Raw genomic sequence first — 14740 nt, forward strand, 5'->3', positions numbered from 1 at the left:
TCCTTCTGCAGTACCCATATTTCCTGCTGCCTCTCTAGCCCTCTCTGAGGGCTGCTCTTGTATCCCCTGCTGCTGCAGCATCACATACACTCCCCTAATTCCCCTTTGAGTTGCAGCAACTGGCAGGGGGGACTGTAGGGGAGTGCCAAAGTACTCACCAGGTTTGGAAAATGATGGCACAGGTGGAGGGGACCTGGAGGGCCTTTTTTAAGGTGGCTTGTGCCCTGCTTGGTGCTGTCTAGTTACACTACTGCGACCACCCTTCAGAGGGGCTGCAGTGTGGTGCCCTCTCCTGATGCAGCTGCTTCCTGCATTGGACCCACATGGTGTCGGTTGGAAATGGGCACGTGTAACAGTTCCACCTGGCAGCGGCAGTGTGGCACCTTTGAAAGGGTCTCACAGAAGCCTCCTGTGGCACCTCAGTTGAAATTGAGTGGTTTATAATCACTTCTGTGGCAATTCCAGGACTGCTGCTGAAAAAGAAGACCTGCCTGCTTGCTCTGGCAGTGATTCTGATCAGGGCACCCCTAGATTGCCTTGAGATCTTTCCGAGGATGCCATGGGATGTCACGCAGTGTTACCACTGTTAGGCATACAAACATGATTCACAAGATAAAGTTAGAGATTTCAAATAGCAATTCATAGTGTTAAAAATACTCTGACCTGCTGAGGCCTTTCTGCATTCTTTGCTACAGAAGAATTGCCTTATTATTTTGCTATATTAAAAAAAGTGAAAACTAAGAGCTGGCATTTTCTGAGGGGTTTCTTGAATCTAAAAAAATTGAGAGTGATTGCAGTAGGACAATATCTACTACTCTTAGGAGCACATCCAGGTTTGACAGTATCCCTGGATCAGAAAGTTACTATTATACTTTGCTCCATATTTTTTTTTGCAGGGAAAGTGATTCACGTGGAGTAGAGGCGAGCTAGTGAGGCTGTTTCTTAGCAGTTGTCTTGAGATTGCTGTGGAAGATATGTGGACTTAGCATCTGTATTCACCTAAGAGACACAGTATCCTTTTTATAAGTTACTTGAGCCAGATACGCCAACTAGCATATACATGCCAACTGACTTGACATAGTTCAGAAAGAGTTAAATGAACTACAAGGGCTTCAATTCTACCTGACCCTATGGAAGGCTTGGTTAGAGGAATGATGTCTGTATTCTTTCTAACTCTGTGTATTCTAATATTATAAAAGCCTTAATTTGTCTGTCTGTCTCTCCATAATGCTGACAAACAGCCAATCAGATTGCAAAGAAGCATTTGGACAGGTAGCAGCGCACTGCCATGATGGAGGGGACACAGCACTGCTGGTCTCGCCTCCCCCCCGCCCTGCTCTCTGCAGGTGGTGACAATGGGGGCGGGGGGCGGGTGAAGCCAGCTTCTTGGAAATGACAGCAGTGGTGCTGCGGGCAGGGAGTGGGGTTGAGATGCTGTGAGGGGCGAGGCCACTGGCGCCGGACTCGGCCTGCCCCTCTCGCCTTCCGTCATCACCACCTACAGTGGCGGGAGGAGCAGGCGCGCCATGGCAGCAGCGGTGGTGGTGGGGGCAGGGAAGGAGTGGGCCTTGGCTCAGGCCAACGCAGGGCGGGGGAGCAAGCCCGAGTGGGGGTAGCATGGGGCTCCATCCCCACCTGCTCCCCACCCCCCAGTCATTCTTGATGGGTAATTAGCTAGTTGTGTTATAAGGGCCTAATCTTGAGAGGGCTGGGTGTTCTTAGCATCCTCGTTTGTCTGTGACTTCAGATATAAATTCTGTGTGAAACTTGGCTAGAGGGTGTTTAGCACCTTGCAGGATCAGGCCTTTAATTATTTAAGGTAACTTTAGGGTTACTATATTTCCAGTTTCATAAAAGAGGACATCTGTTGTGGGGAGGGTTATGATATGTTGGTGCTCTGCCCCTGCTCATGCCATTGCCTGTCATTCCCAGGCCACAGCCCCAGCAGCTCTGCTGCTGCCTCTCACTCCCAACCTGCAGACTCCTGGCTCTGATAGTGCCCCTCACTCCTGACCCACAGTAACCTGCCCCCCTGGGCCATGCTGGTGCTCCTTATTCCTGATCTGCAGCCCCCTGGCACTGCCAGTGCCCCACACTCCTGACCCACAGTTCCTCCCCAGCCCTCACTCTCAACCTGCTGCCCCCAAAGGGCCCTCTGCCCCCTTTTCCCACTGAAGGGGTAGGCGCCTCCCATCCCCCTGTCCTGCTGCAGCCCCAGTGCCCGCACAGCTTTCCCCCAGCAGCCAGGAACTTCTGGGAAAAACTTTGATGCTGAGCAGACCAAGACCCCGGACATTTGGTCATATTTAAAAAAAATGCCCAGACAGAGACCAGTGGACTTAAAAAGAGGACATGTCCAGGCATGTGATAACCCTAGCATTACTTGTTAAATGCACAAAACGCCTGATCCCTTGTTTCATCCAAAACCTGTTCTTTTTGTCCAAATCCTCTCCACTAAAGCATTTTAAAACAAAATTAAGAAAACCAAGTTGTATGCTTTCAAATAGTCTCATCAAAATGCCATTGTGTCTCATTTAAAAAAACATATCCTTTCACTGCTGAATTATTAGTAAAGGAAAATTTACTATTGTTGTCTATTGTTCCTAATGAAAATGAAGCATTTACTGAAATGAATAGATTATTAAATATCACAAGGTATAGCTTTATATCACTTGGTCTTATACAGTATATAAAAGAGGTAAATAAAAAATCTTCATAGACATCTCAGAAAGAAAATTTAATATTAAGGTAACTTTAAAATATTTTTATTATTTTCTCTTGTGAATTGGCTTTCCTTCTCATTAATTTCCATCTTTATTTAAAGATGTAGAACAATCCTGATGAAATGAAATAAAAAGAAACATTTCAAGGAAGATCAGGCCAGGTCTTTAGACCCAATGTGCTAGTCCAGTTCTCACTACTGATATGACCTTGGTATAAAGCTTTGTATGTGGATTTTATTGTTGTTGGATTTCAGTCTAATGCAGTTGTGGTTGGTTTGCTAGCATTTTCCCTTTAATTTTCCTGTTCTAACTCCTCTTTAAAAAAGTAGACCAAAAGAATTTCATAATGGGAGTAGGCAGCCAAATGAAGCTTACTAGTATGGGGAGCTGCTCAAAATTTTTCTTAATTCCATGTATGGATTGCACATTACTGGGCAATGCAAAAACAGAATGTTATAAAAATTCTCACTAGTGAATAGTTCCAAAATGAGACAGGACCACCAAAAAGATAGCAACCAAACTGTTTTTTGAGGTTACTTCCAAATATGCATAAAATTAGTGGATAAGATTTTTCTTTTTAAGCTCTGCAATTTCTATTCTGTATTACTTTGAAACCTATAACTCCTATTCCTCATGACCTGAGCCCCTGGATGCAGAGTGTTTTGAGTGCAGGAAAATGCTGTGTCTCACGATGCAGCATTGCTGTCTCAAATACTTTGAACTTTAATGCAGCCAGCCACTGTCAATGTATTTATTTGCCCTCTTAAAAGCTGTGCCTTTATTGCTTTCTCTAGCATTCTATTACTTTAAAAAATCTTGATTACAGGGCTATATATTAATAATTTTTATGGTTTAAGATGCAGATTTTGTGTGCAACTCCAAAGCACAATATTAATTACATGCAATGTAATTAATTATTTGCTATGTGTTGGCTTTTATTTGGCTGTGTATCTTACCACACTATTCAGAGCAAAGGATGTTTGTTATTACTGGCAGTAGGACAGCTGCTGAAAATAATCTGACTCTTGATGTCCAGAGACTGACTGCTGTATATGCCTGTTTGGTCTATGGATTATTATAATTTGAATTATGACTTCAGATATACCTGAACATTTTGCCTATTCCTAACTTCACTGCCATTTTACATTGTATTTATAGGAACAGTATATCTCCTGTAATTTGCTGTTAACAGTATCATGCCAAAAATATCTTCTAAACATAGAACTGTTAGTGTAATAGGGGCGTGTTCTTTCTACATTTGGAGAGGTGAATTGAACACTTACCTGATTTTATGTGGGTGGATACGTGGTTTAAAATGGGTGTTGATGGGACAAGTCACTGACAGCACATCATCTTTTTTGTCTTGGATTTATGGACTATTGCTCTTATAACTTAAATTAATCTGCATATGCAAGTTTGTCTTGTGGGTGGGGAGGAAATGAAGGACAAATTGAGATGGTTATAGAGAATCTGTTCCAAGACCTTCTGCTAAATGATTTCTGACAGAAGTGCTGCAGTTCCTTCAAGTGAAAAATTAACAAGAAGCTGTGCTTTGCATTTTAATATGCATAGTAAGATAATTGTATTTGCATAAACTTAAGGTAGGCCTGTGAATTTTTTTCTGTGTATATCAGAGCTGGATATTAAGAACCAAGTACTAAACATTAATAGCAGTTTTATGGCGCGTTATATGTTACGGAACCCCTGAATTCTTTCCATGCAGGAGAGGTGATAATGACCCTCCTGCCTTTAGGTAGACCTTGATCTCAGTAATCGTGTTCTTTTCTTCTGCTAATTGTGTGTCTGCTACCCCTCCCCTCTGCTGTTTTTTCTCTATGCTGTGCCTGGCTTCCTGTGATCAGAGATGTGAGGAAGAATGTCTTGCATTTAAAAGTTTGTCTACCTTTATCCCAACTATATAGTTGGTCCAATAAAAGATATCACTCTAAGAAATTCTTGCCTCTCATGGGTACAGTATCACTTTTACACTACTCTTCACTTCAGATATTTTGCCTGTTTTAAAAAGGAAATGTGCAGATGAACGGACTAGTATTTAGTCATTCATACTTTGCATATAATATGTTAATGTTTGATTGTTATAGCAAGATTACTGGCAGTAGGACAGCATCTGCTAGCAAATGGGACTTTCTCAGTGCAAAGTACAGATACAGAGAGCTTCAGGAATATGTAAAAGCTTTATGTCTGAGCATGTACCTGCTGATAGGACCTTAAAATCTGAATTTTAAATATAACTTCTCAATAAACCCAGTTCTGTGTTAAGCAGTAAGTAAAAAAATTGGCTCCTGACCCATATATAATAATACTCTGCTTGCACCTAAATGAATGGGTCTGTGTATTTCTTGTAGCAAAATATTATGAAATATTGGCAATACCCTTCAATATATTGAATAGTAAACACTGTGCTTTCCTTTTGAGTTTTTCCTTCTCTTTTCTTCCCTCTTATGTGTATTTTTTATCTGCTTTTGTTTGTCTGAAAAATGTGGACTTTTCTGTTTTCTTGCGGACTAGAGTGCTAATCTTGTGAAGTAATAATCCCCATGAGCTTCCCTTATAAACCACAGAAGTTGATCAAGTGCCAGGGTAGCAGACACTTTCTACAGTACGTTTTCCGCCCCTCTAGTAACCGTTTTGACCAATACTTTTTGTATCTTTTTTTTTCCAGGGGTCAACAACCTTTTTACTAACAGCAGGCTACAGTCAGGGGCAGATCCAGAGGGGAAGCAGTGGTGCAGGCACACCTTCCCATCCCCTTTTCAACCATGCCCTTAGAGCAGCAGTCACAGACTTGTCAAAGAAGGTAAGCATTCCCCCCACCTCCTCCCTTCCCCTACATGCTCCTCTCCCCTCTCTTTCTCCCTCCCCTCCTGTTCCGCCCCCTCCCCAGCCTGCCACTAGGAGGGAGTGGGTAGCTTGCCCACTCCAACTGGGCTGCATGGGGGATGTCCAGCCTGGGAGCAAAGTCCCTGGTGAATGGACTCCCAGTGCAGCCCAACTAGAGCACAACAACTCCTCTCACCCCCAGGATAGCACCTGGCAGTGACAGATGGGAGGGGAAAGGGTAGAGAGAAGAGGGGAAGGGAATGCTTACCTTTATTAGGACTTAAGTTCTCATCTGATGCTCTTGCAGCCCTGTCTGCTTGCCTTGGTTGGGGGGGAGGGGAACAGGGGAAGGATGCTGAGAACAGGGGGAAAGGGGGTGCAGCCATCCCTGCGGCACTGGTTGCTGTAACTGCACGCCCCTTTGTAAAATCCTCAGTCTGTTTCTGGCTGAAGTAACACAGCTTGGCCCTTCTCAGGATGGAGGTGGTAGTTGATAGAGGTAGTGGGCTGGATGTGCAGTTGACTGATGCAACCATTAGATAGCGCATTCTTGCACAAACATCCTTGGTGGGGAAAAATAGCTCTTCATGGGCTGGACCCAAGCCACAAACCATAGGTTGCTGACCCTTGCCTTTTTTCATTTTTTTGTTTAAATTGGTTTCTCTTCTACTTATCTCTTCTTCTGTATCTTTTTTTTCCCATTTCCTTTTACTTCCTGTCCACGTCTCGTATGTCTCTGAGAGCATACAAGGATCCCGTTTGTGTGCTTCAGTATATAACACTTACTAATTAGGCAGTGCCAAACAGAGATGAAAACAAAGAGATGTACACAACAACCTAAACTTTTCATTCTATTCCTGGTGGCGCACAGAAAGATATACCATCAGAAAGAACACCTGAAAGTGTGCATGTTGCCTATATTGGAAAAAAACAAAATAAAATTCTGCTTGAAAAAATGCTAGTTATTCTAGCTGGATAGAATATACTTCCACCATTGCTCAGGAGGATCAGGAAATTGGAAGGCATTAATCCTGCTTTTGATGATAGCAAACAGTAGAAGAGAGATGAGTTTGCAGCATGACATGGGTGCAAAAAACCAAAACCAACACCAAAATGGCAGTACATTTCTCTGCTTCATACCTGAGATGATATAGGTTGAGGAAGTATCCCTCCCTATGCATGCTTAAATTCACTAGATAGTTAGGTTTTTGGAACACAACTTTGAAGAATCGGGGTTAATTAATGGGCAGTGAAAGAGTTTGTTTGGTAGAATTTCCTCAGGATCAATTGTTGTGACAAACCTGACAGTTTGAAAAAAAATAAATGAACTGCATGTTAATTAATTTGATCCAGTGTTCTAGTGAAGGTTAGCCCTATAGCTGTCTACAGTGATTATACCTGGACTATTTCATTCTGGGCATCATTTCATTGGATAAATTAAGAGTTCAGATGAATGCAAAAAGAACGTTTTGATGAGGAAATGCCATGGGCCCTCAAACATTAGTGATATTTGTAGGCTACTCTGCTCAACCAACTGTGGATTTTAATTCCTGTTGGCTCAGCAAGCTTATTTTGGCAGCTGAAGGAGTGGAGCAAAAGTACAGGAGCTGGATACCTAAAATCAAAACTTAGTTGCCATTTAAATATGTTTCTCTCATGTCTGAAGTTCTGCTATCAAATTGGGCCTGCAGAAGGAAGAGCAGCCATTTTGAATCCTGAGATTAGTAGGCAAAGTTGGTTGACTTTCCATATGTATTGTAGTGGAAAACACAACTATTGACAGTTAACTACTTTTGTAAAAAGTTAAATGTATTTTATATTGGGCTGAAAACAAATACTTGTCATACTGTATCTGATACCATATTCAGTTCACTGAATGCTGAACACTGCATTTAAATAAACCTGAAAAAACTAGAATTGTAGATTTCACTGCTAGAAATATTTTTTTTGTGTGCAGTAACTTTGGGATCTTAACTGAAGCAGTGGCAGGACACTGACAGCGTTTGTCCCACTGCTTTATCTGTGACAGGTTAGGGTGCTTTTGGTGTGCTTGGGCAGTAATGTGTTGTAGTTATGCAACAGGATTAATTATGTAGTTTTAGGAATAGGTTAGACAAGGACTTGTATGGGATAGTTTGGATAGGGATGATCCTGCCTCAAACAGGTAGCTAGACTAGATGACTTCAGGAGGTCCCTTCCAGCCCTCATTTTCTGTGACTTTATGATCTTATGATTTTAAGTAGGAAGAATAATGAAGTGTAACTGATTGATTGTTGCCTGGGACAAATCTAGTTTCCCATAGATTTTGCTGGCTAGTCTTGTATGTGAATTTTTGGTTGTCCATAAGACGGATTTTGCAGGAAGGCAGACTCCTGATTTTTATTTCTAAAAACGGAATTATCCCAATCACTCTGCATTTACATGATGTGATGTCAAAGATTTTTCTACAGTCAAGTAACAGCTACGGGACTCATTTAAATTAATTATTGTGTATTCAGTGAAATTGAGATGGATTTATGGTAGACAGGCAGTTGTCATCCATTATTCAGAAGAAACTGAAATACAGGATTAATTTAGGAAGGGAAATTACAGGTCTCAGACGCTGTTCCGGAGCCTAAACTTGAAGACTGAGGTATAGACATAGCCTGACATCTAAATATTCCTGTATGATCCAGTTTTGTTTTGTTTGTGTTAGTTTAAGTGACAATTTGTTGTGTTTTTTAACATTTTGTTCTTTCATTGTTCCAAATACTATTATGTATGTTTATTCTATACTCTGCAATTTGGTATTGTTTCATAATGGGGGGGATGTGTAATTCTTGCTTTGGCTCACGGGTAGATTTCATTCAGTAATTGCTTCAGACAGATGCTGTCTTCTGTTTACAAAGTGTTTTGTCATTTGAGTCCAGTCCTGCTCTCAGTAAAGACAGCTTGCTATTGATGGCAGTGGGTGGCTACAGGACATTGGTGAAATTTATATATGATCTCAGTGCCCAGAATGCACTGTACTTCTTGGTCTGCTAAAAAACTTTAAGTACTACTTGACCTCTATTTTACTGCTACATTCTGTTGTGAAATTTGAGTATTTGGCGATTTATGAAAAGCACTAAATGATGCACTCGGGGACCATATCAACTTCAGAATTGTGATTAATAGAGAAAAGCTTGAAGAAAGCAAAAACCCCCAACTTGATTTATTTAAAACAAGTTATCATATTTAAGCCAGTCTCTTAACCTTTTGAGCCCTGACATGAGATTCAAACACTGAGACTTTCAGTGTTACAGTAGAAGATGCTGTTGGTTGATCTGTTCCTTAAAATAGTCTAAAACAGATTGAATCATTGAATGCAAAGTCTCTCCAGCTCCGGCTCTCTAAGGGAGTGTGTGATCAATTGTATGAACAGAACAACCCACAGTTTTATCAAACATGAGCCAAACTAGTGAGTCCTTTGGATTAATGCTCTGTAGCAGGCATGTCAAAAGCCTAGATTTGATTCCCGTTTTCACCCTCCAGCTGCTTTTTTGCTCAGTCTCTGGAGTGCTGGGATCTTCAGCCTTGGTCTAAGCACTTGTGGTCATGCACTTGTTTAACTTTGAGCATATAAGTATTTCCTCTGACTTAAATGAATACTCTCAAAGTTAAACATGTGGCTTAGTACTTGGTAGGTTGGGTTCAGACTAGAGAGCTCAGTGAAGACTTTGCAGGATTCAGCTTCTAGCTGGTAGCACTATTTCATAATGATATCTCTGAACAATCTAGGAGTACCATTCTTGATGCCCAGAAGTACACTCACCAATATTATTTTTGCTGATTTTTGCCACAGTGTAGGACTTACAGGAAGCTGGAATTTAGAGGTTATGGGAAGAAAGGGAGGGCAAGAGAAAACAGTGAAAAATGAATCTTTCCATGTTCTTTTAACAACACTTTTATCTTTTTGAAAAGAGAACACACATTGGTATTAAACTTAACAGAGAAAGTGACTGGTTGAGTGAGATGGGTTATCCTGTCAGTATGATGTGAAGAAAATAGTGACTTAGTGCACCACAAACCACTTTGTAATCTTGAATGTGGTAACAGTAAAGGTATTGACATAAAGCTTTTTTTATTTGCTCTTGCAATGATAACAAATTTTACTTGAGCGTCTTTTTGATAGTAGTAGGGGTGCTGAAAATGAAGTGCATTGTCATTTCATCTTAATTCCCATAGCGTCCTTGTAAGCTAAGTGTATTTAGTAGGTTTTTTGTATTGCTCTCTTCATTGTTGTTTTGAGTGTTTTCAAGGTGCCATTTCTGAATTGAAGTCCTTAAGATCCACTGCATCATTTTATAATGGGTGTGATGCTTTGCCAGTCTTTTTCATGAATTAACAATAGGGCAATTGGAAACAAAATGGTAGGAACCCAGTTGCCTGTTGTAAAAAGACTAATTTCAACAAGGCACAGCTGTGATACTTAGTAGTGAAATCCTGCGTGGATTTGCTACAGGCTGTAGTTCATCACTTGCTAACACCCACATTGTGTTGAGATGGGAAATAGCATAAATAGGGACCTACCAAATTTGTGATTTTGTGATTTTCGTGGATACTGCAAATCTGATATGTCCCTCGTGAAAAGCCTGGTCCCCATGAAAAAGCTGGAAAACAGTCAGCAAGTGGTGTAGAGTGGGTGGGAGGTAGCTGAAAACATGGATGGGAAGCCGTGGTGTCTTGAAGCACAGAGGGGAGGGCAAGTGGGGGAGATTCTTGTGGTAGAGCATAGTGGGTCCTCCCACACCTCCTGGCTGAGGGGCCCTGGAATCCTGCCTGTCCCCCAAAATTGACAGATGGCCATCTGTCAATCTCCAAGGAGGGGTGGGAGGGTGTTCCACAACTCTGATTGGCTGGTGGGCCCCAGAAAGCCCACCCTTCCTTGGAGATTGACAGATAGGCATTTTACTTTGCCACAAAAATGGCAACCAGCGTCCCTAGGCAGAACTCAGCAGTGCTCAACTTATCTGGCCCCACCAGCCAGATGAATGGCACGGAGTTTGTCTGTGATCCAGATCCAGTGTAGGGTCAGCATGTGGGGTTGGTCTGTGAATGTGATCTGGTATGCTGGATCTGGCCATATGCCGTCCTAACCCTGCATGCCAGTCTGACCCCACATGTCTGTGGAGCAACTCCACATGCTGACGTTATCTAGCATGCAGGCCATGTCATCTAGGCCTTGGGGTTCCTCTTGGATCTGGAAATATGGCAGCAGTGGTAGGTTAATTAGTGCTGCCACCATTCCCCTGCTCCCAAATTTTTGGACCTTTTACAGGCCCATCTGGCCCAGAGGCCAGAAGTTGAGCACCACTGGTGTGACTCCACCCTTTATTGTTCCATTCTTAGGACAGTACTCTGAGGTGTCTGATGTTTTGTAATTAGCAACATTGACAATAAAACAGGCTATCAAATAATGCACTGAAAGGTTAAACGTCCCCTTGCATTAGATCACTGGCATGGAATAGTTTTGCTCCTCTACAAATGTGAAGTGGTTAGACTTCTGAGTCTGCAAACCAGTTTAATTTGTCTAGGGAAGTGCATGAGGGAGATATTTGCAGGTCTGTTATAAAAGGTTGGATAGTAAGACAGATCACTGTATATACAGTAAGTAGAAAATCTGCTGCCTTCACTCATAATAAAAATATCTACTGAAAAATAGTCTTACACTAGACTTCATACTTCTACTTTTACATCCTAGCCTGCTACTCTGTTAATATGTGCTGGAGGGAGGGTGTTTAGTCAGTTTTATTTCTGGTCACCAAACAAAACCAGAAGAAACATTGCTATTGGTACTGGAAGCCTTTCAAGTCACTGTACAAACATTAGCATGCTTGACTGCACAGTGCTTTAAATCAGTGGTTCTCAACCTTTTTTCTATCCATTTGCCAAGATCAATGTCTTGTCCCGACTCACACCCCCCTGGCCATGCTGGTGCCCAGTGCACAGTCTCCTTCCCCCTGGCGCCATGCTGGAACCCCTAGCTACCAACCTGCAGCTCCCTGCCTCCCCACCAGCCCTGCTGAAGATACCAGGCAGCCTGGTCACGACCCTTCCCACCCTGCCGAGCAGTGTCTTTTGACAGCCCCGCTCCCACGAGCATGGCATCAGCCCTAGTGTCTCCAGCCCAGCCATGCAGCTCCCCCCTGGCCCTTCCCCCACTGAAGGGGCAGGTGCCTTCCCCCTGCCTTGCTGCAGCTTCGGTGCGCAGCCACTTCCCCCAGTGCTGGCAGGCATCCTCCCCCCTACCTACCACATACACACACTGCCCTCTGCCAGTCCCCAAGCCCTGGCCCTTTAACACCTGCTCAACATACACTTACCTGCCTGGATCCAGCTGCTGGGGCTGCTCCCATGACCCTGCCTGGCTACGTGCTGGCCATGCCCCAAGCAGTCCCTTGGAGGCTAGAATGGTGCCAGCCTGCAAGGGAAAACCCACATGTTTTTCTGACACTTGTTTGAGACCCTTTGAAATATTCTTGCAATCCATGGGTTGAAAAACTCTTTTGGATGCTTATCTTGCTGGGATCCTATGACCCCAGCTAACTTCCTGCCCTTCAGGCAGGGGGCTGGACTCGATCTTCTAAGGTCCCTTCCAGCCCTAATGTCTGGAATCTATGAAACTGCTTTAAATAACACTCCACAAAATGTTTGTTACCCTCACTACGCATGGTAGTAGGAGCCTTTTTCATGGAAATCTTTGTACTACTGTAGTTTTTAGCTTGTATGTCTTCTAATTCAGAATTCTCTCATCTCTTTGCTGCTTCATTAAATGTCTGTTGTTTTAGAGGAGGGGGAAATGATGAAAGCTAAACAGGTTTCCAAGTAGGCTGATTGGTCAGACAACAGGATACCATCAGCTGTGACTTAACTTCTCTGTCACTGTACTCTTTTTCTCTCCCATACTTTATATCTGAGAAGAAAACTGATGGTGCCTTTACAGAAATGTTAGTATGATGGCTCACTTTGATCTCAGGATATGGCAAGTCACTAAATAATAGTGCATATATTGGCACAATAGCAACTGGAAACATGTAATTTTAGAAGTACTTGCTTTAGTGGGTTACTATATGAGACACCCTTTGAAACTGCAAATGGAATAAAGTCCATTGCCAATAGGTGTCTTCAAGAAGCAGATGTTAGGCACTCAACTCAAAAAGCACAGAAGCTCTTTATGATTAGGATGACCATACATCCTGGTTTAGGTGGGACAGTCCTAGATTTCAGAGGCTGATCCCAGCCAGCTGTTGAGAATTAACAAGAACATCCCAGAAATGCAGGGACATAGGGTGCAGTCCAGTGGGGAAGTGGAGTGACATGGTGTGCCAGGCAAGCATGCCCAGTGCATCATGCCACCCTGCCCCCACCTCTGCCTGTAATGGCACTGACTTGGGAGAGTGGGGGAGGGAGGACAGCGTCCTGGATTTCCTTATGGTCAGTCTGTCTATAGTCCTCTGTCTGGCAAAAAGGTAGTCTCATTCTCCTCAGTAAGACCTCTCCTGGATTGCTTGTTTCCTAAGTAAAATTCATCCTGTCCACCAAGGGCTGGAGAGGCAAAATTAATGGAAGGCAGCATTTTGAGAGATGGCTTTGTTGCAGGTAGGTCTTGCCTGACCAACCTCATTTCCTTCTATGACCAGGTGACACATCTGGACAAAGGAGAAGAGGTTGATGTCCTATATTTAGATTTCAAAAAAGCCTTTGACTCGGTCTCCCATGATGTCCTTATGGTAAAATTGGGGAACTGCAGCTTCGACAACCTTATAGTCCAAAGGCTGTGGAACTGGCTCTGTGCTCAGACCCAGAGTGTGATCATTGACGGAACCGAGTCAACATGGTACATGGTGACCAGTGGCATCCCCCAGGGCTCAGTACTCAGACTAGTACTCTTTAATATATTTATAAATGATCTGGATTTGGGTGTCAGAAGCAGACTAGCTAAATTTGCTGTTGACACCAAATTATGGGGAACTGCAGTCATGCTAGAGGATAGGATGGCAATTCAGGCCAACCTGGACAGGCTTGCAAGGTGGGTGGATCAAAGCCTTATGATGTTCAACACTGAGAAATGCAAGGTGCTCCATGTTGGGAGAAAAAACCCACAGCATACTTATAGGCTCGGCAGTGCTACACTCACTAGCACCATGACCAGAAGAGACTTGGGGGTCATGATTGACCATAAGATGAACATGAGCCACCAATGTGATGCCACAGCTGGCAAAGCAAATAAAAATCTGTCTTGCATCTACCAGTGCATCTCAAGCAAGACCCAAGAAGTCATCCTTCCACTTTACTTGGCCTTGGTGAGGCCACAGCTGGAGTACTGCATCCAGTTCTGGGCTCCGCGCTTTAGAAAGGATGTGGAGAAGCTTGAGAGAGTCCAGAGGAGAGTCACGTGTATGATTAGAGGTCAAGAGAACAGGCCTTATGAGGAGACGCTGAGAGGCATGGGACTTTTCAGCCTGAAAAAGCAAAGACTCAGGGATGACTTGATGGCAGCCTATGAGTATATAAGGGGTGTGCATCAGAAACTGGGAGAACTTTTGTTCACCAGAGTATCCCATGGTCTAATGGTCTAAGACAAGGTCTAATGGTCACAATCTGCTGGAAGATAGTTTTAGACTGAAAATAATGAAAAACTTCTTTACTGTTTTTTACTTCTTTACTCCGAGTCTCCAGAGTCTGGAATAGACTCCCGTCAGAAGTGGTGCAAGCACCTACTCTGGATACCTTTTAAGAAATGTTTGGATGCTTGTCTTCATAGTTTCATAGTTTGTAGGGTCAGAAGGGACCTGAGCAGATCATCGAGTCTGATCCCCTGCTATGGCAGGAAAGAGTACTGGGGTCAAACGACCCCAGCAAGGTGTTCATCTAGCCTCCTCTTAAAGACCCCCAGGGTAGGAGCCAGCACCACTTCTCTTGGAAGTTGGTTCCAGATCCTAGCCACCCTGACCGTGAAGTAGCGCCTCCTGATATCTAGCCTAAATCTACCCTCTGCCAGCTTGTGACTATTATTCCTAGTCACTCCTGGTACTGCTTGAGGGAACAGGGACTCCCCCAGTGCCTGCTGGTCGCCTCTGACTAGTTTGTAACAGGCCACTAGATCCCCCCTCAGCCTTCTCTTGTGGAGGCTGAACAGGTTCAGGTCCCATAGC

The 14740-nt window shown here is 43.4% G+C and overlaps 1 protein-coding gene across 1 annotated transcript in view; it reads left to right on the top strand.

Moving 5' to 3' along the window:
• Positions 1-5435: 5435 nt before the first annotated feature.
• FAM160A1 (family with sequence similarity 160 member A1) overlaps positions 5436-14740 on the top strand; it is a 183092-nt gene continuing 173787 nt past the window's right edge. The window contains exon 1 of the mRNA XM_019522207.1: positions 5436-5541. The gene's annotated coding sequence lies outside the window, so the exon portion shown is untranslated. The remainder of the gene's footprint in view (positions 5542-14740) is intronic.

This window comes from Gavialis gangeticus, unplaced genomic scaffold (genome assembly GCF_001723915.1).
Source record: "Gavialis gangeticus isolate Ggan-Ray unplaced genomic scaffold, GavGan_comp1, whole genome shotgun sequence".
NCBI lineage: Eukaryota > Metazoa > Chordata > Crocodylia > Gavialidae > Gavialis > Gavialis gangeticus.